The sequence below is a fragment of the Corapipo altera genome, unplaced genomic scaffold (genome assembly GCF_003945725.1).
Source record: "Corapipo altera isolate COAL_440 unplaced genomic scaffold, ASM394572v1 2, whole genome shotgun sequence".
NCBI classification, from domain to species: Eukaryota; Metazoa; Chordata; class Aves; order Passeriformes; family Pipridae; genus Corapipo; species Corapipo altera.
This window is the reverse complement of record NW_020884890.1, coordinates 4,455,071-4,477,633: the sequence shown is the minus strand read 5'-3', so window position 1 is coordinate 4,477,633 and position 22,563 is coordinate 4,455,071.

Genomic DNA, 22,563 nt, shown 5'->3' with positions numbered 1-22,563 from the left:
AATTAGGGCATGAGTGCTAATGTTCATGTGTTCAGAGTGCCAGACAATTTTTTTTGAATGTTGAAAGGAAATAAAAAATCACAAAGATTTTCATTATTTCACTATTTAAATACTTGATCAAACTGGTTTTCTTATTTGTTTAGGAACTTTCCAAATAAACTTTAAAATGTGTTTTCAAAAAGTTTTTAGTATGTTTTTGAAAGCAAAAACTGCATTAATCTCTTTTTCAAACAAAAGAATTATTTCTTATGGTAGAAATTACTTCTATCCTCAGACTGCAAAGTTGGTAGCCTCTTAGTTAAATGTTAATTCATCTTTTTATTAATTGTAGACTATATTTATCATGTTACTGCTCATCATAACTAAATGTAGATATTAGAATATGTCTTATATCACACTGCAGATTTGTTTCAATATTCTCAAATTAGAAGGTAACCAAAAAGCACAAAGAAAAACTGTACTTGATTTTTCACCAGTATTCTGAAACAACCCTAATTGAAACAGTTCATTTGGGTCTGATGTTTTAATATAGTCCCTAGAAATAAAGCCCTTAGACAAAGAGGTTTTCCCGTTCAATGTGATAAACAAAGACCTTGATGTAAGGTCACTGAGATAATTTTTGTTCCTGTTTTTTGATATCTGATAGCTTTGAGGGTTTTTTTCTTTTGGGAAACTCCCAAACCCACCTTTCTTCTGCAGCTTCAGTTTTCTGCAGACAGTTAAGCTATGTTTAGCCACACTACTACCATAATAGTGTGGTGTCTAAAAATTGGATCTGGAGGAACACAGGATGTTCTCCCTACTTAAGTAGTATATAGGATTAATCTACCTGAAATGCATATGGAGTCTCTCAGACACCCCTTTAACTCATTAACAGACCTGTCTTTGACTTTAACAAAGGTATGACTACAACACATATACATAAAATTATACACACAGTTAAGAGACTTACTAGATTTAGGCCACTGATTATAGTAAAAGAGAAAGCGAGGGTTTTACTGACATTTTTAATAACTTTGCATCACTGGGGACAATGGTAATGTCAACATTGACTCATTGACAATAAACTCAATACACTTCCATAGACGGATCATGCATACATGTTGGATTTTCAATAAGAAAATCACTACATCCTAAATTGAAACGCTGATATTTATAACTCAAAGTATGACATGTATGACATGTTTATATGAGAAATATTGGAACTAGGAGATGAGTTAATACACTTCTTCAATATCTTTATGTTACTTGTGTCACTGATCTGTCTCAGGATAGTCCAGTGACCAATATAAGCTGTTTAAAATATAAACTAAATAAAAATGGCATACAAAACCTCATCCATGTATTTTTCTTTTTCTTTCTCAATGCTGTTTCACTGTAAAATTTCACAGAAATTATTAAGAAAAATCTATTACATTGAATATGATAATTTTAGGGGTAAAATTCTCATAGCCCATGAAAGGAAAAATAAATTACCTTAAAAAAGTGAGACAATGATTGAATATTTCTTACTACAGATACAAAGTTTATACACACAACAAGAGCTATGCAACCAAGCCCCTGCTTATAGTCACAAAACTTCATTTGATGCCTTCCTCAGGAAAAAAAATTACATATGCTACTTAAATAGAGTTGTACTAAGCAGATAATAAATTGTTAAAGGATTTAAACCATTCATGAATAATTCACAAGATTCACTTCCACCTGTCAAATATTTGGATCATATGTTGTCTATGTACAGTCACAGAATGTACCCAGAATAAATTCTGTTGCAAAATGCCTAATGCCTGACATTACATTATTGTAACATTCTCTATTGAATTAGTCTGGAAGGAACATATTGGTGTGCAAGTGTAATGGTTTTCAGATCAGACACCTTTTATCAACTACTTAGCTAATATACACTCTTTAATTCAGAGTGGACAGAACTGAAGGGTAAACACCAAAGTCTGCCATGCTTATGACTTTTAATTGTATGATTAGCCAGCTGTCTGTATTTGATTTGGCTGGTTCAGTATGTGGTTGTTTTTTTTTCTCTACTAATGAATACAACTTCACTGTGCAATTCTGCATGCAGTCAATTACACTATGATGGCTGATGCTGTCAGTGACATGCTGGGTATTGAGTCTGATAACTAAAGAATGACATTCAACAGAACAGACTATCTGGAACTGAATGAGTTTTGCTGAAAAATGAACACGAAGGCCAACCAATGGTTCTTGTTATCTTGAAAGAGAAAGTTGGCAGAAAGAGTGGTCAGAAGAGACATGCTGATATCTCTGCATTAGTTGATGAGATAGTATTGCATGGCAGGTTTAATAAACAGTAATCATTTGTTATAAAAAATTCACAGTTACCTTGAATACACATTCACTTCTGACACTGTAGCTTCTTTGGCACTACAACTTCAAGGAATGCAGATATCATTATATTTCCTTTGCATGTTTTACTGTACAGTACATAATTTAGGAGCTCCAAATATGTCATATTTTTTACTGATATTGTGATTGTTAGAAGAACAATATGCTTGAGATGTGCATAAAGGTCTGTTAATTGAAGCACAGAAATCTTCAGTTCCAAATTTACTCCAATGTCAAATTCTCCTACTGCACCAGATTGGCATTTACGAGATCACATTTACAGCTTTGGTCAAAACTTTAAGTTACAAACTGTTTAGAACACCAAACAGTGATCAGTCATGGACTAAAGTCAGTTTAGTTTTGATATATAGAGCAAGATAACTACTACTTTTATTGTTCTTTGTTTACTTTCTGATTTAACTACTTGATAGACAAAGATAACTCATTGACTACAAAAATAAAATATGTTTTTGTTCAACTTTTTTCACCTATAACAAATCTAGTTTCCATTTTACGAAATATTAAAAGCTTTTTAACTTGCTCAGAATATATACTAACCAAAATCACTGAAAAGGACCATGAAAAGAAGCACTTCTATGGAACGTTTTTTTGTTTTTTTGCTATGAGAAATTTTCATTAGTTTGCATTTTCAGAACACTGTGTGACTGATTAATGGAAGCAGAGGTTAAAAACCTCGTGTTGTTATACTACATCTGCACCAGTTTATAAAGAATTATATTTCCTCAGTAATATTGAATCTGTCTTCATGCACTCAGATAATTAAAACTACACAGAGTCCAGTTCTGAAGATGTTTAGCCTCTGGTAAAAACAATTCAGATTTCAAAGTCTATTAAGAAGTATGTATTTAAAATATTTTTGATTTTTTTTAATATAAATAAATAAATCTCAAAAGAGAATGTATATTTGATAAGCATAATTCTTTGTTGCCTGAAAATTTCTGATAGCTGTTTCTCGGGAATTAATCTTTTTTTTTTACAGTATGTATTTTCAATATTATATTTAAATATAATATTGATTCAATTTAATAGTATATTGAAATACAATGATGCAAGTTTTTCTATTTTTTTTAGGCATTCACAGGGCAGAATCTAACAGACAACTTGGACTTTTTCACTGGTGAAACACAATACAAATAACCTTGAATACAACATATTGCAAAAAGAGTGTGTCACTTGTGTCTTTAGAAAGAGTGAAATTCATGCATAATTTCATACAAAGGTTGATTTTTAAAATTTACTAATTGCATTTTTTTTTTTTAATCATGAACTCATTAAGATTTGAAAAAGCTTCTGATATCATCGAGTCCAACCATTAACCTAACTCAGACAGGTCCACTAATTTATGTGACCTTACCTTGAAGGTTGCTGTACATGGGAGAATATCTTCCATTATCAATTAAGACTAGTATAAGAATATGTTGAAAGCCTCTTCAGGAAACTATTGTATGAAAGTCACTGTGGTTTTATGTGTTTACCCTGGGAGCGAGAAATCTTGTGTGATTCTGAGAGAGACGTGAATCCTTAAGTATGACCTTACCCCCTCATCTGGGACAATCATGCAGACTGGATGCAGAATAGCATCACTGTGTCAGTAGATAATGCTCAAACCCATGCATTTTTCAAAGTAAAGCTGTGTATAAGGCAGTAAGAAGTGTGGAGTGAAGGAGGTGTGTAAAGCTGTGTGGTCTCCAGGCATATCGAGGATATCTTTATAGTTTAGCCATTTGGAACAGGCATGATTTATTTCTGTACGTACCTTCTGAGGTGAATAACCATGTAAAACTAGTAAATTTTCTCTTACTCTAGATGGTTTTGGGTTGGAAGGGACATTAAAGTCCACCTAGTTCCAGTGCCCTTGCCATGGGCGGGGAGATATTTAAATGAAATCCTTTCTAGTTGTTTTCTTAATATCTGAACATTTTTTTTCTAGATGCAACTCACTCTAGATGCTTTTTTATTATCTGAAGATTTTTCTTCCTAAATTCCAAAAGCAGGATTTCTTAGAATATCATTAGAAGAAAACAAAAAAAAGAAAGACAAATAAAGAGGATTAATAGTTTCACAACATGCTATAGAAGATCTCATATTTTTTAGAACACAGATGAATAACGAGATTATGTCATAACCATGCAACTAGAGAATTCTTTCACATGTGGGAAATGAAAATATGGTGCCTTCCTGTACTTTAGGAGTTTCAAACAGATTAGCAGACAAGAGACACTGAACTGGAAAGTGATGAACAGTACACCGCATTTCCCCAGATGGATAAAGTGATAGCACTTTATGTAGGAAAGAATTTGTGATGGGCAGAGAAAGAGTAGGAAGAAGCTGCCTCTCACAGCAATTGTATAGAGTGCTTATCCAGGAAAGAGGTTAATCATCTGTATTTCAGATTGCTCTAGGAACAGTACACATTATTAAATACTTTTTCTAAGCAAATCCATTTCAAATTGGAGACAATGCCTATGACTACTTTTAATTGTTGGGGGCTGTTTTTAAATGTATTATAAATAATGAGTTCCTTTTCTGATGGAAATTAGCAGTCTTCATTCCTCCTAGCTATTATTTTCCCTTTGATATAAAAATTTATAAAACATAGGAATCCAGAAAATGGAGGACTCAAGAAGATCTCGTATTATTTTAATCTAACACCTGAATTGTAAGGTTGGTTGGTAGGTCTAGATAAAAATCTCAATAACTTTTTGAATTGACATTTGGACATCTTGGTATGTGTCCCTCTGACTAAAGTGTTCTGAAAATGCAGCTTTTTCCTCTACCCTGTGGTAATTAAGTAATTGATTATTTTGCTTCCTTCTGGGCTTATGATCAATAGTAATGTTTTTATGCTCAAGAGTCTATCAAATTCTCATAGCAATAGAATGATCACACTGTTTTTTAGATGTTTGCTAACCTGTTCAGGGAAATGATAAATTATATTTGCTGGTAAAAGAAGGACATATTTTTATTCCATTTTTCATACATTATTTCTGGCCGAGACCTTGGTTTAGAGAAGTGCAATACAGATGTTTGTCTACTGAACAGAGAAGTAGGAGATTCAAATACATATAGTTAGAGAAAAGAATATTCTCATTACGGTAATAATATGATGAAAAAATATTTATCTCCTACAACGATGTACAAATACATACACACAGAATTTAAAGGCAACAATCCTGTGTCATGTAGGTTCTATGTGTTTCACATTTTGAAGACAGGTAGCATTTTCAGCTCATAACTAACTTTTTCATAAGAAGAATTTTCAATAGGAACCAGGTATCCATCATCTTAACTGAAATTATCATTAATAAGAGAACAGTTATCTGAATTTTGTATAAAAACTAGAGGTACCTTGACACCGTGAGACCCTATGAAGAAAGCTACCAATTTCTTCTGATTAGCTTGTGAACCAAGGAAGACCCTGCTGAGATTGAATTGCTGTGTTTGAGGCCTGTAACAGAAACTGTTACTGCAAGATGGTTATAGCCTTTGTAAATGGAAGAACAGGATTTCAGTTTAGATAGACATGCCTCTTTTCTGATAGGGGACAATGCTTAAAGAAGAAAGGATTTTGCTGAAGTATCCTTCTTGTGAATAAGTGCACACATTAAAATCTTGATCCTTCAAGTACCTACATATCAGAATAAATACAAGTGCACTGTACACCTGTTTTTTGCAATACTGTTTCACTTTAAAAAAATTAGTTTATTCCTGAAGTTGAGCTTAAAGCTTATTGGAGTAGAAAAAAAAAGAGGATATGCATACTCATTTACTTGTGACACAGAATACTTTTTTGTTATTCCATTTTAAGATTCAAAAGAGTCTACTCTGAGACACAAGTTGAAAGAATCATGCTGTGGTGGAAGACTGTAGGATCCAACCACTGGAAGTCAAAAGAGGATCAGGAGGAAATTGAAGTATCACGGGAACATGAGTGAAAAAGGACTCATGAAAGAAATATTTTTACACCGAAAGGATGGAATGACAGTTTAAGAAATTCCATTACTAACTGAAGTTATTAGAAAACTATTTGGCATATATTTTGAAACATCGGATGGGCATCAAAAGAAATTTGCTAAAATGCCTCTTCATTTGTACCAAGATAAAACATTAGATATTCTTTGATATTAAGTTTCCATTGTGTTCTAATTTTGAGCAGCAAACCAAATTTTGAAGGAAACAAAAAGTCTCAGGATTTGGCAAACTTTAATTCAGATTTTGAAACAAAAAAGTATATGTGGTAAAATACCTTTGTTATTCAGTGCTGTTTGTATGACAGCTGTACATTAACCTACATGGACATTTTAATCTAATGTATCTATTTCACACTCTCTCTCTCCTCATCCACACACTCATAATTATGTCCATCCTGATCAACTATTTCTCTGGAATACTATATTGTACTGTAAACTTCTAATTCCACTGAAATTCTGAATGCAATACAACAATTAGTTCAGTGCACACTTTATGATTCTCTCTTTCCATTCATATTTCATATAGTTAATAAATATGCTTACAAAGAAATCTTACCCACGGGTTGAATCCTTCACTGAGAAATTTCCAAATGAAGTCTCCAAAACATTTCACAAATGCTAGGAAAATTCTAAGGAAGTATGAAGGTGATTAACTTATCATAAATCATTGTTCAGTTTTGTCATATAACTTTTCTTAAAGTTCTGAATGCAGTATTGCATGTTCTGTGAAGAGATTAAACTAGTATTATCTTCCTACAGGCAAAATTAAAGCAGTTCCTCTAACTTGTGGCATACAAATTCATTCAATATTTCTGACAATTGTAACAGACATAAAGGTCAAATTGTACCATGTGTACCTGTATTCATTCAATTTTGGCACTTAAAAAATACATTTAATCAAACTTTTCAGAGTTGTGGCTTTATAAATGGCTGTTTATTTCTGGCCTTTGATTTGCAGTTTGCAATACATTTTGAACCCGCTTCATCATGTGAATAATTATATATCCAGTTTAAAGATTATGAACCGTTTTGAAGTTCAGGTCTTGAACACAGTCTTGTTGGTTTTTCTTCTATGCTGTTTCCAATATTTCAGTAAAATATCAAGGTTTATCTTTACTTTTCCTTGGAATTTTTCCTGGAGAATTACTTACCATTCAACAAACACATGCACACAAAAAAAGATCTCCATATTTTCTTCTGACCTCAAAGTGTTCAGCTATCTGAGAAAACATTCCTGAGTAGTGAATTTAAAGTTGACCTTTGAACACTGGACCCACTTTTAAGTTGAGATTTTTATCTGCTAATTATAGCTGACATACCTCGGTAAAAAACAGATGGTAGACAGAGAAACATAGCAGCCAAGAGAATCAAAGAGAGTTTACTTGAAATATGACTGATAAGAACAATTAATGAGTGCTGTTGCTCACAGACCCAATTAGAGGGCAGAATATTGTTTAGAAAGAAAAAATAAATAAAACAATGTAGGAAATACAAGCTAAAAGTTAAATTAATTCTCATAGCCAGCTGATCTTAAGGTTAAACTATGAAACACTTTCAGAATGGCTTCAAAAGTTCTGAAGTTTGATAAAATAGAATAAAAACAAATAATACATTTTCAAAAAGATATTATCAGGTTGTGGTTTTTTGTTTTGTTTTTCGGAAAAAAGGTACTCCTTGGATGGAGGAAAAAACAGGTAAATAAAATCGAATGTCGGAATTGTAGACTACATATTGTAGGCTACATGTGAATTTAGAAGTTAGAATGCAAATTTTGGAACCGTTAAGCTCTTTCCCAATTAGATAAAAAATAATAAACTATTTTGGCCCTTTGCAGAATACACTTTGTAAATACTTTATTGATATTGTTATGATGGGGATGTGTCTATCTTATTTGTGATGTAACCACACTATGTTTCATGTAACTATATTGTCCTCTGGTATGATCTGTTAGTGATATTTCCTGCATGTTTTAAGGATCTTTTTAAGCTTTGCATGCTGTCAAGATGATCATCCTGATGTAATTTCTCTTCATCCAAGGAATAAGAGATCAAGTACCTTAGTAACTGCAAAAACACCTCTTCCTCCGAAGCTGTAGATTTGGAAACTTCATGTGGATGAGAACTAGGATGCAATCTTGAACAAGTTTTTGTTGAGACTTTAACCTCTTATGATACTGTGGATGAGTAAGTGAACCCAGTACATGAGTGACCATAGGTGAACAACTATTCAAGTCCTACTTGTAAAGTTTGACAAAATTTCTGAATCTGCCAGGATCTTAGAAGGTCACTGCTTTTGACTGTAGGTCATTAGCATGGAAATATCATGTTGGTTCCAGCAGAATGAACAAGTAAGGGATCTCAGAAAATCTCTAGTCCACTTTTCTGTTCAAAGCAGGGTCAGTTAAGAGGTCAATTGAGTGTGCTCAGGGCTTTATCCATTTGGGTGTCGAAAACCTCCAAAGATAGAGTCTGCCTAACCTCTAAGCACAATCCCTTTCCACTTGTTCTCTGTTCTCACTAGGAAAGTGTTCTTCCTCATACCCAATTTTAACTTCTTTTGTTTCATTTTATACCCTTTGTCTCTCATCCTCTCACCATACGTTATTAAAGAGCCAGGTTTCATCCTCTCATGAACCTCCTTATAGGCACTGCAAGCCTGCTATTCTTAAACCTAAACAAGCTCCATTTCCTGTTGAAGACGTGCTCCAGGTCCTTAGCCACTTCAGTAGCCCTCTGCTGAACTTGCTACAGCAACATCTTTCATGCATTGAGAGGCCTGAAACTGGGCAAAATATTCTAGAAAATGAGGATAATCACTTCCCTCTTTGTACTTGCAATGCTCATGAGATCAATAACTCAGTTATGTTCACAGAGTATTGGAGAATATGTTGTCCATGACTGTTTGCCTGATGTTAGCTGTGTTCCTGGCACTGTAAGATTATGTTTTGTCTTATTGTGCTCAGCCCTTTGCCTATAAAAAAGGACTTCTCACAGCCTTTCTGTTACCATCTTATAGCCTTGTTGTTGAACCACAATCAGGATGAATATTAGCCATTTACAAGCCCTGTATTCAGTCTGAATTTCCCCTATTACAATTTATGATTTTTGACACTGACCCACCTGCCATGTATGTGTGTAAATGGCCTGTTTCTGACTTCTTGATAATCTCCTTGTAAGTATTGGAAGGCTGCAATTAGGTCCTCGTGAAGTACTCCCTGACCAACTCAGGCGGCTGAACTAATTCTAGTTTATTAATATTTTTCTTTTATTTGTGTTGCAAAACTGGATATAACATTCCAGACATAGTCAAGCATGATCAAGCATGATTTACCTTAATGAGTCTATGCTGGCTATTCCCAACCACCTTTCACCTTTCAGGAGAGAAGAAAAGTGAAGGGGAGAAAAAAGAGGAGAGAAGAACAAAATCACATTGTTTAAAATAGAAAGAAGCATAAAAACAACCATTTTTAAGCTCAATTTCCATATCCAGTGGAAACAGGACCAGTTTTAAGAAATCAGGTTTGACAATTTTTCTTTACATACAGAATAAAAGAAACTCGAGGAGGGAGATACCGAGAAGTATTTCCATACCAATAAAGCCAGGAAAAAGGTATTCACACTCCCTGGGTGTTCAAATAGTTGTTCTTTGTACCTCTAGAAGGAGGTGAATCTGACTCACTGACAGGGCAACAACATCCGAAATTCTTCTGTTCATTTGAAAGAAAAGAAGTCTGGTTCACTGACACTAAAACTTTACTGTTTTATCTGGGTTGTCCTAGGCTCTAATTTCAAATTTATATAAATTTTTGAGGGATGTTATTATAATGGGCACAGGTTGATAAAGGTATTATATTCTACAAAGGTTTCTTGACTTGAAAGTAATCTCCTTTTAGTTTTCAGAAACTTATGTGCAAGGACTGTACTACAGAAAAATGTATTCTTTTCTTATAGAGGAATTTCATGTGTCAGAAATTATAATAATAATTATTTACTTAGATCTTTATCCAGTTTCATAGCTCAGTCACACAGCAAGTAGATGTCATTATAGACTTACCTTTTTTGCATGACTGGATTAAAATTTTACCTGAAATTAGAAAAACATTGAGATGAAAAAGAAGGTCTTTGACAAAGTGTGTGGAAAATTGATATAGGTACTTTTAATGATAGATCATTTTTTAACAGTGTCACTTGAAATAGTAATTTATCTCTAATATAGCGTTAGAAATACTTTGTTTGCTTATAATTGAAACAGTAAAAAAAAATTCTCAGCTGATAATTTGTAGACCTGTTGCAACTCCTCACAGATAATTCTTATTGTCTTTAAAGTTTTTAACATAGATAATTAGAGTATTGCTATGTCTTTTGGTGTATTATATCCATCACTTCGTTATCTTAAAATCATTGGCACATAATAAGGTAAGAATGTGTAGATCACACTGTTTCTGCTAGCTTGGACCTCTTCCTGCTTCATTTCAGAATGAACCATACATGAACAAAGTGATGGATTACTCTGAGCACCTTTCTGGGACAAAGCAATTTTTTTGATTTCCAGGTATATAAATAATTCTCCTATTAGATTAAATATTCTATAGTGGGATTAATTACTTCAGCAATAACAACCAATTTTATTATATTGGTAAACACACTAACTACTTAGCAAAGTTATAGGATATTTATATTTAGAGGGAAACATTTTTGAGAAATAATTTCCTTGGATTACTCTCTGAACACTTGAATAATTAAGAAGGGAAAACTGTTTCTGACTTTTTTAAAGCTTCTTTCAAATTGTAGAATTGTTAAAGGGAGAAAAAAACTACAGTTAAATGGGTCTGATTTTAAAACAGCTATGGTTCATTAACAGCAGTCTGTCCTTCTTATGCAGGGATAGGAGATAGAAGACGAGAAATATGGATACTCTTGGCTGTCTTCCTGATTTGATACTTGTAGAAAAGGAAAAAATAGAGAACTTTCAGACAATTTCTCTCTGAATCATTTACTTGTCACTGCATAAGAATTATTTCATTCTTTTTTCCTAGTTACCCCAAGTTTAGAAATCACACCTTTCCACCCCCCGCAAAAAAGGAGTTTCTAGAGACCAGATTTACACCTTTTTCTTTGTATACATGCAATTTCTAGTACATTATTACTAAGGTTTCAACAGTGTTATTATGGCCTCCAAGTTATACCAAGTTTTATTTAAAAAAAAAAGTAAAGTACTGTAATAATTTATGAATGCTTATTTTATGCTACTTTTAGGATAAAGTTTATTTTCAAAGATGCTCTATCAGTTTTTAAATAAAATTGACTCTTTATCTCATGAAATTTTATGGAATATATATTTTCGAAAAATCTTTAGTGTTACATTTCAGTATCAGCTTACAGGTTTAGGTTCATTTTTCACTAAACTTTATTAAAGATTTGTATCTGTTCCTGATGACATACAAGTCGTTATCCAGTAACATATATTTCAATACATTTTGAGCAGGTATCTTTTGTTCAATATTTTTGCTCCGTACAGCTACTTTAAACAGGTCTTCAAGCTATCATGCAAAATCTCACATATTCCATCTGAGTTTTATTGTGTCAAAATAATATTTATTAGTAATCAATGCAATGAAAATATCAAATGCTTATAAACAGCACAAAGAAAAGCGTACTTTTTTGTTTGTTTGGGGTTTGTCTTTTTTTTTCTTTTTTTTTTTTTCTTTAATGTTAAATGCAATTTTGAATATTTTTCAGATAGGGGTCTTTCAGGAATTCTGGACAGAATGACATGAAATTCTATATTTAAAATACACTAAAGATAATAGCTTTCACACAGAAACTCCGATACTACATTTTTGTGAGCATGATACTGAAATACCAAGACTTTAACTATATGAAAGGAAAAAATAATCAATAAAAATTATTACCAATAACTTATCAACTTAAAGAGACAAAGGAGATAAACGTTGTAAACTCTGAAATATTCTTAAAATGTACAATTATTTTATCAGGAAATGTTTACATTTTCCTCGTGCAATTCAGGCTTATAGAATTTATACAAAACATCATTTGTTCAGAAAAACATACAAATTTATAAGAGATTTGTGCAAGTTGACATTTAAGGTTTCTCCTTAAAAAAAAAACCTTAAAACCTTCTAAACCTTTTAAATTTGGTTATTTTCTTGATTTTTTTTAAAAACATAAAACAATTCAAGCCCTTCACAATCTTTAGTTCACAATAAATATTTAATATTGGATTTAATTTTAACCATTTTAAGCAACTTTCAAATTTTTTTCATATTTCTTATTTTATCTGACTTTAAAATGAAATTAAATTTATTTATATTGTCTAATGAATAAATTAATTATGAAGTAGTTTCACATAAATCAGGTTGGAGAGCCAGTTTTCTATTTCAAATTAGAAAATTATATTTCTATTCACTTCTAACCAAGCAAGGACTGTATTTGTTTGCAAGAGAAAGCAAAAACTTGTTCAGAGAAAATGAAATATAGCAATGGAAAAGAATTTTGAGCTTTTTTTTCCAGTAAATTCTCCAATGCCTTTATAAACTGCTGCTTTCTGGCTCTTCAGAAGCTACTATATTCTTCTTGCAAATTTTTGAGGCTGTTACTTAGTAAATGTTATTTTCTGATTTATACATCTCAAAATTAAAAAATTGAGAAATACTTGTCATCACTAACATTTGTTTCATTTTCTCATTTGCAATTAAAATATCCCCTTCAAACAGAAAGTCTATATATTGCTTGAATCTTCTCTAAGCCCTTGAGATAACGTTTATTGATAGCTAGAATTTGTGTTGACTTTTTACATGAAGTTAATTTCTTCTGGGTTACACTGCTAAATTAATTGAAGGAAGTATGATATTTGAGATTTTAGTATATACCCTGTTCAAATTAAAACCAACAAACAGTCCTATAAGATTTTACAGAAAAATAGGAACAATATAAATTAGCTTCTGTTTCTGTCAGGTGGTCTTTTAGATTACTTATGCTCACATACTTAAAAAAAAAATTATATATACAAAGCCCCTCCTTTATTTCTGTGTGCTGAGTGACCAGGTGTAGTGTTCAAATACTACAAGTAGTATTTCTGTGTGCTGAGTGCTGCATAGTGTTCAAGATAAATTCACAGGTTTGTCACAAATTACCTACCTGTTGAGACTCTCTGTTCGTAGTTTATTGTACATGTGCTATTCATTAAATAGGACTGGAAAAGAAGCAGAGAGGAAAAGCGATTTCCTTGTCATGACTGCTGCAAGCTTTGACAGACAGGACCAACAGGAAAGGGAAAAATTCTACTTCCCTGATTTAATGGATGCATGCACAGTAGGGGGAAGCTCCAGGATTATTTGTTAGGCAATTATACAAAAGCAGAGAGAGGTGGTGAGGAAAGCAGAGGTTGATGCAGAGAACAGAGAGAAAACTAATCTTAAAAAGAGCCAGTGACTGCTTCCACAGATGAGAAGCATATTATGCTCATAGTAAAAATTGTCTGAAGCCCTGAAAGTTGCCAAATCTGTCAGCAAGACAGAAGAAGAGTCTGAAATTTGGAAATTTTTATTTTTTAAACTTTTTAAACCAAATTGATTTGGTCCAGCAAGTCTGATTTTTACCTTGTTCAGGTTTCTGTTTTGTGCTCTAATAAAAGTCTTATATTTTGACAAACTTTCATTCACCATTCAGTGCTAGCTCCTTTCATTATGATATGCTTGTGCAAACGTTCGTTTATAAACACAACAAAAGTTTTAGGTGCTAGTATCTAAAGAAATAAGAATTTTATAAATAAAACAATGTTGAATAATGTTGAATATAGACAGGACAGAAACAAAAACATATCCTTCTCAAAATTCCTGTGAGAGTTTTAGGCCATAAAACCTTTTATTACACCAGTGAACACAAGCTCCTTCATGTCAAGACAGGGGTAAATGTTAACATACCATCTTGAGAAAATATTATGGTTTTTTAAGATGTAGTTATACCGCTTCCTTCTCTAAATTGATCTACATATTGTTTAAAAGTAGAGATAAGAAGGGAAGAGGAAATGGAAGGAAATGCCACCACACTAACTCAAAGTCTTTCTGGGTTGAAGTTATATTAGCTGTTGGTCTCATTCAAGTTTTCTTTGGCTGGTATTCCTCCTGAGCCATTTAATCTCTCTGATATTAATGTGACATTGAGGTCTGGATTTATCTGCCTTCTTTGAGAGAGAGAGAGAGTGGAAACGTAGTTTTTTTAAGCTCCTTTTACAGATAATGAAGAGATGTAGATTTATTTGTGCAAATTCAGATTTTTTTAAACAACCTAAAGAGGACTTAGCAAATGTTCTACATAGTTTTTAAGGTACTTTACATAGGTTTAAATTCACTATTACCTTGTCTACAATGTAACAATTCTTATTCTTCCTTTCCTTATTTCGTATAGGGAAACTGCTGAATTTTTCATTTAAGAAATCTTCCTCGTTTTATAGTAGAACATGGTTGTGAGGTCTTATTTGTCTTAAGATATAACCCAAGAAAAAAGGGCAGTATGAGCATTCTATAGTTCCAAAGAATTCAGGAAATAAAAAAGCTGAAAAAAAAACTTGGTTGGGAATTTCTCTGTCTGCAGAGAGGGGAAAATTCTTCCGTAGAGAGGTTTTAGAAAAGATGATAAATTCAGAGTATTTTCCCTTTATGTAGACTTACAGCTCTATTTTCAGCTTTCCATTTCAACTTTTTTCCAAATGAGAGTAGAAATTGCCAAGATATTAATCATACTTCAAATATTTATAGCATAACAGCCAATTAAACTTCAACTATGGCTTTATTACTACTATCCCTAAGGTAACTCAATTATACTTATTTTGTATTACATGATGTAATGCATCAGTCTAAGAGCATAATGACATAATAAATAAAAGTTGAGAAAAAAAGGAAACCTGAAAGAATTAATTGAAATAGGCTTTGCAAGATATGAAGAGGGACTAAAGGAATTGACTAAAACAGTATTTACAAGAGATGTAGAATCTTACCAGAGATGGAGAGACTTACAGCAACACTTTGGCCCTCAATCCAAAAATTTTTTCTCCATATCCCTATCATTTTAGAGGCAGTCACTAACTTCTTGCAGAGTCTCAAGATCTATCAATATAAAATGAATGTACTGCAAGTGATGCACAATAGCATTACTCACTATCCACTGATTGATGCCCAACTCATCCCTGAATAGCAATTGGCCCCTTCCATCTAACTCCCTCCAGTTTATATACTGAGCATGACATTCTGTGGAGTAGAATATCTCTTTGAGCAGTTTTGGTCAACTGTCCCAACTGTGCTCCTTCCCACCTTCTTATGCACCTGCTCATTGGTAGAGCATGGGAAGCTGAAAAGCCCTTGATTTAGAACTAAAACATCAGTGTTTAGTCAACATTATTCTCATACTAAATCCAAAACACAGCACTATAACAGCTAAGAAGACAATTAACCCTGTCCCCTGTGAAACCAGGACAGACAGTCAAAGAAAGAATTTGAAATTGTGAGTGACTATAGGAGGAAAGAAAGAGACATAAGAAAAAATTATGTTGCAGTAAGATGACTACTACCAGTCAGGTAATCAAGTAGGTGAAGTCCTCATACCACCACCAAAAAAATAGGCCAATAATAGTTATGTGCAGTGTAAATATTCCTTTCTAATTGTTTTCAAGAAGGTGTATACACTAGCTTATCTTCCCAGAAGCACCTCATAGTACTAAATAGATTTTCCCTTCACCCCCTTTTCACTGGAACTATTTAGTAAGTGGGTTCTTTTCTCTATAAGTCTTACGTATACTCAGTGACTAGTAGCTGGAAAACGTAAACAACTGCTTAGCATTTATGAACCAACAATTCTAAATACACTCCTTGTGTCTGTATTTATTAATATTCAAGCATCAATAAATAGGTCTGGTATTTTCCACTTCCTTTAGGCCAAAATCCCACCAACGCCTCTCAGCATGAATCCAATGTGTTTCAAATGTGACCAATTAATTTTGCAAATGAAGAGCATCTGTGCAGGGTGCATGTATCAGACTTGAATTCATTTCACACTGCATATATAGAACACTATGTCTGGAAACATTTCTGTTTAGAAAACATAGACAGAAGTATAAGAAGAAGGAAGTTAAAGAAAAGGACAGTTTTCTGGGGGAAAAAAAATCAGATGTGAACCTAAACTTAATTCTAGTATTTCTTTCTTTTGGACTGTTTTTTAGATGTGCAAGAATCAGCACAACCACATATATAGCAACTCTTTCATTCCCTGGAAGCAAGGGACCAAATCTTAAAATGAACTGAAATAATGGACTCAACTTGTGTGGAACTTCACCTTTCCAAATCAAATGTGGTGATTGTGATCAAAAGAAAAGAAACAAAAACAAACAAAAAGAACCAACCAAAAAAACAAACCAACCAACTAAAAAAAACCAAAACCAACCAATCAAACAAAAAAACCACCCAAACCCAAAACAAAACAACAAAAACCAAAAAAACCCACAAAGAAATAAATATATTTAACTAGCAGTAAATAGTAGGTAAAGAAGAAATGGGATGGGGAAGCTTCCTGGTTCACAAGTTTCATTCTAGATCAGTGTATACACGAGGAAGCAGTAAGTTAACTGTCATCATTGAAAGGCAACTGTGTTTTTATGAAGGGATTGATCAGGATTATGGACTTACCTTCAAAAGAAGCCATATGGTTATCAATGTCAGGAGGAATAATGTTTCGGTGTATAACTGAAAGTAAGTCATAAAGTTAACAAAGTTTGGAATCTTTTGCACACCTCTAGACTGTTACACTGTATGAAGAGGTCAACTCTCACTCAGAGACCTTGTAAAACTGAGCCTGAGGAATTTCTGTTGACTGACATTCAGCCTGTATTTTTCTTCTAGATGTTTACATCTTCCCCAATCACTATATTCATCACATTCATACTTTTTGTAGTGTCTCTCCTCTTTGGTTGTACAAGAGAGAGACATTTCATATCAAGGATACATCTTGTCCAACACCCTTGTCCTGCCATTAACAAGGATCAGATACTTAGAAAAGTTCTGGGCTTTGGAGTGAGGCTTTATGAGATGAAGTCCACACAAGTGTTTTTTTTTTCCCCTACAGAGAATTTGTTTTTCCCCAGAAGATGCTTTACATCTTAAATAAAGAAGTTCTACAGTTTTTCCTCATATTTTGCTTTTAATATACTTTCTATGGTTGTGGTGTAAATACCGTCCAAGAAATATTATGCTTTTTGTTTTTACTTTTTCAGGCACCTAGCATCAATTACATCTCATTGCAACATGTCTCATAGGTTAATTAGGTATTGTATAAATAAGTGTTTCCATTTATATTTTTTCAATTTGTTGCATAGCGAGGCATGTTGTTAGTCAAGCAGTAAATATTTAGGTGTTTGTGACCTTTCTTCTTAAATGAATTTCTCAAGCAATCTAATCAGGTTAGTTGTTCTTCTCTGATCTTCATTCAGTTTGTTCCTTTTCCAATCAGGTACCAAGATGTTGAGAAATGTATAAAGTATTCCAAGCACAGTCTTAACAGACCTGATAGACAGTGACTAATACTTTCAGGATTGATTACTTAATGTTTTGGCATATGATGCCAAAATCTCCATTGACCTTCGACTGTTTTTCCCCTTGAAATATCGCATTTAGAACTAGAAGCAAAATGTCAACATTGCTAGAAAATTTTCAAAAGTTAAATGTTCCCTTGTTTTTAAGAATTGAGGCAAGTAGTTGAAAAAAAAAAATGAACCAATAATCCCCCTACATTAGTTTAAGTCAGTTGGAATATTTCATTTTGACATTTTCCAAATGTTGCAATTCTATCTTTCTAAATGACAAGCCATCCATAATTAGCTAACATTTTTACACAGAAACTAATCATTTTTTTATATGTGTAAAAGGTAAAAATAAGATATTTTAATAATTCTGAAACATTTTGTATGTAATGAGATGTAGAAAATCACCTTTTCCCAGAATATTCACAGAATAAACAATTCCACACATCTAAAAAAATAATACTGCAAATGTTCTGACCACTTTTAATCATACTGAAAATTTATTTTCAATTATTGCTCTGTTTGACATTATCATTCATGTGCTATCTTCCTACATAATACCTAGTTTAGATTTTTTCCAATTAAACTGTGTTTCTCAAGTTTTATTCTTCAAATGTTTCTGTACTTTCTAGTTATATTTGTATTATTTCTCATAAACACTCACTACACTTTCAATTTCAGGTTTCATTAATATGCTCTTTACTCTCACTTTCAGATTGTTAATGAAGATGTCTAATAGGAGAAGAGATGATTCTGACCCCTGTGGCAGTGTATGACACTTCATTTCATCTTGAAATGTGGTTCATGGTATTCTTTCCATTGCCTCAGTCAATCTTCATCCACAGGACTTCATGCTTATTTTGATCTGCACTAAATGTATAAAATTTCTTTGGACATTATATCAAATATTGAAATTTTTGAAAAAAGAACATCATTCTCCACCCCAAATCCAACATGTCTAGTTTGCTCTGCCTAATTCCTTCTGCAGTTCTGTAAAAGACAAAACAGGCTTATTGTAGAAGAGAACGCAGCATTATATTCTGATTGTTGACCATGTTCCACTGTTACCAATGTGTAGACGACGCAAACCCACGATCTTTGTATGACCCAGAAAACTAAGAGAAAGACACTATTTTAACAAGGTATTGCCTAAATTTGATGTGGTCAGAAGAGAATAACAAAATTCCAATGCCATAGTGAGAAATCTCCTTCCTCACCAGCTGCTCAGCCATCCTAAATAGGTTTCTATCTCTTTGCCAGACATTACAGCCCCTCTTCTGAATAGCTACAGGCCTAGAACTCCTGGTCTGAATGTTCTGTGTGTGTTATTGTTAGGCCTTGACTAGAATTAAAGAAAGGGTAAGAGTTAGACAACTATCAAGGGAACCTAGCTCCTCTGAAACTCTCACCTTGGGAGCTGCTCGTAGCACAATCCTAGTACATACAGACCAAGGTAATGCCCGCCTTGAGGAGAAAGTACTGCTAGATTTTTCTGTTGCATTTTAAATTGAAGGATGTAATCAGAAGGTTGTAAAAAACTTGTGTTATAAAAAAATTAATGGACTTAAGAGTAAGGAGATCTGAATTCAGTGGTGTCTTTGTCTAGACTTCTAAGTCTTAAAGGTGACTTTTTCAAGGAATATCCAGCAAAGTATGCTTTAGTAGAATGATGACTTAGTCACAAGAAATTACTAAAGTCCAGAGCACTCTTTTGTCATCTGAGGACACTGACCAGTAGCTGTAATCTTTTGTTCTCATTCTTTCGTAGTGGATAAGGTTTTACACTACCATATGGATTCATAGGGAATCTTTGTAAGAAGTGGTAGCTTGATATCTGTCAGGTTACAAGAGTTTAGTTGACTCAGTCCTGTGGAACATTTGGAATTACCTTCAAAAAGGGGCCAATGACTATGAATGTCAAGCAAATGAAGGTGTACAAAACAAATAAATTTGAATTGCATACTTTACCACAGATTTAACTCAAGATTTTGTGTTTTGTTTTGTGTTTTGTTTTGTTTTGTTTTGTTTGAAGAACTGGTGAAGCACCTACCTTCACACAGTTCTTCAGAATTTATCTGTCAGATCCTCATCTGTTGCAAGTCAGCCATGGATGATTTGGTTCCACTTTGATTCTGTAAGTAAACTTACTGAGGCCAACAAAATATCTCAAAGACTCGTACTTTTTTTTTTTGATTGATGGTTCTGAACCTTTGACAGTGATTCAGAAAATTGTGAGTCAGAAAGCAAGACTGACTCACATTAGAACAGTTCTTTCAGTGAGAAGGAAATAAAGTATTTTCTGCTTATACATCTGATTCAAAACTTGTGGTTTGGAAATTTATTTTGGTTTGCTTTTGTTTGTTTTGGGGTTTGTTTGTTTTTATTTTATTTGGGAGTTTGTTTTATTTTGTTTTTTTTGGTTTGCTTCTTTGTTTTTACTTTGTTTTGGTTTTGTTTGTTTGTTTGGTGGGGGGGTTGGGGTTTTTTTTGGTGGTTTTCTTTTGTTTTATTTTAGTTTTAATGTATTGGGTTTACACAGCAAGGTTTTGGTAGCAGAGGCAGAGCTGCAAGGTTTACTTCTGTAAAGCCAGGAGCTGTCCCAGTGTGGGACACAGACAGTTCTAGCCAGCTCTAAGGACTTGTCACTGGTCAAAGTTGAGCCTATCAGTGATTCTGGTGGGATCTCAGAAATAACATATTTAAGAAGTGGAAAAAATGTTGGAGTTGTGAGATGGAGGAGTGAGAATAGAAAGTAACAACTATGCAGATTCCAAGTTTAGTGAAGGAGGGGAGGAAGGTGCTCCAGGTGCCAAAGATTCCCCTGCAGCCCATGGTACAGTTCATGGTGAATCAGGCTGTCCGTCCACAGCCAATGGGGGTCCATGGTGGAGCAGTGATCCACCAGCAACCTGTGGAGGACCCCACACTGGAGGAGGTGGTTGTGTCATGAAGAAAACTCCAGTCCACAGAGAGCCCATGCAGAGTGAGCTCCTGGCAGGGCCTGTGGCCCCGTTGAGGACTCACACCAGAGCAGTTCATTCCTGAAGGACTGTATCCTTTTGGAAGGACCCATTCTAGAACAGTCCTCAAAGAACTGCTGCTCATGAGAGGTACTGATGTTGTAGAAATTAATGAAAACCTGTCCCTTGAGGTTGGGACTCCATGCTAGAGCAGAGGAAGAGTGTGAGGAGGAAGAAGTGGTAGAGACAATGCTTTGTGGACTGACTGCAACTCCCATGCCCTATCCTACTGTGCCAGTCAGGGGAAGGAGGTAGACAAGTCTTGAGTGAAGTTGAGCCTGGGAAGAAGAGAGGGACGGGGAGGGAGATATTGTTGTATTTGTTCATATTTCTCATTATTCTATTCTCTTTCATTTGCAATAAATAATTTCTCCAAGTTGAGTCTGTTTATGCCATGGTAGCAACTGGTAGCCAATTTCCCTGTCCTTACTTTGACCCACAAGCTTTTTGCTGTATTTCCTCCCTCTGTCCCGTTGAAGAGGAGGGAGTGATGGAGCAGCTTGGTGGACAACTTGCAGAGAGCCAAGGTCAACCCACCATACTGAAAAATTAGATCTCTTTTTCTTCTCTACTACAATAAATTGAAAGAAAAAAAACCCCAAACAACCAGAAAGTCTTCCAAGGATTCTTCAAAGTTAAAATTGTCCAGGAATTTCCTTCTATTAGATAACTGAAATTACTAAATTAGTTTTTAAAATTTTACTAATTAGTAAAATTCTTTCAAAATGGTCACCACAAGCTCTTCAGAATTAAGACGAAAGAGATTTTTAAATAATTATGGATTTTTTTGAGCTCAATTAAGTCCGTTATAGAATCAATTGAGGATGATCAGATGATTGGTTGTAGAATCAGATGTTAGTTCTGTAGAAACTATTTTTTGTACAAATCTGTAGTTTTGAGAGGTTTTGTTTAAATATATGAGTAATGATTGGTTATTCTTATTACTTTTATAATTATATACCTTTCCTGTATACTTACAGAATATTCTCTTCCATAGTAACAGGCAGAAATGTTTTGAAGAGGTTTACCATAGAGACTATGAAAATAATTCCTTTGAGATACTGGCATTTATTGCTTTTCAATTTCAGAGATTCCCCATGGACAATCTTTATATAGAGACACTGTATAAGATGGCCTCTAGATTCCCTGTAACTTGACTGTCACTGTAGGAGTGTCATAAATAGGGCTGTGCTGAGTAAAAAATTATAGATAAATATTTTTCAGTAAATAATTATAGATAAATAATTTTCAGGATCAGTCCTTTAAGAAGTATATTGGTATATTGGCAGTTTACTTTTAAGTAGCCAAAGGGATGAAAATAAAACCCCATAAAATGAAGTATCACTTAGGGTATCAGAAGCTCTCAGCTCTCAACCTCCCTGAATAAATATGCTAGAATGGATCTGGTAGTACCAGCACAATATGATCCTAATTTGTAAGTAAAACGTTGTTTTTTTTCCTTTAAAACCATTCTTGACCCTTCTTTTTAGTGTCTACACAGAGAGTTAAAAAGAAAGTGGATGGTAGAAGGACTGTAAGGCACAGGACTGTAGTTAATACTTGCACATTAGAGCAACAAAAAAAAATAACACAAACTGGTATTT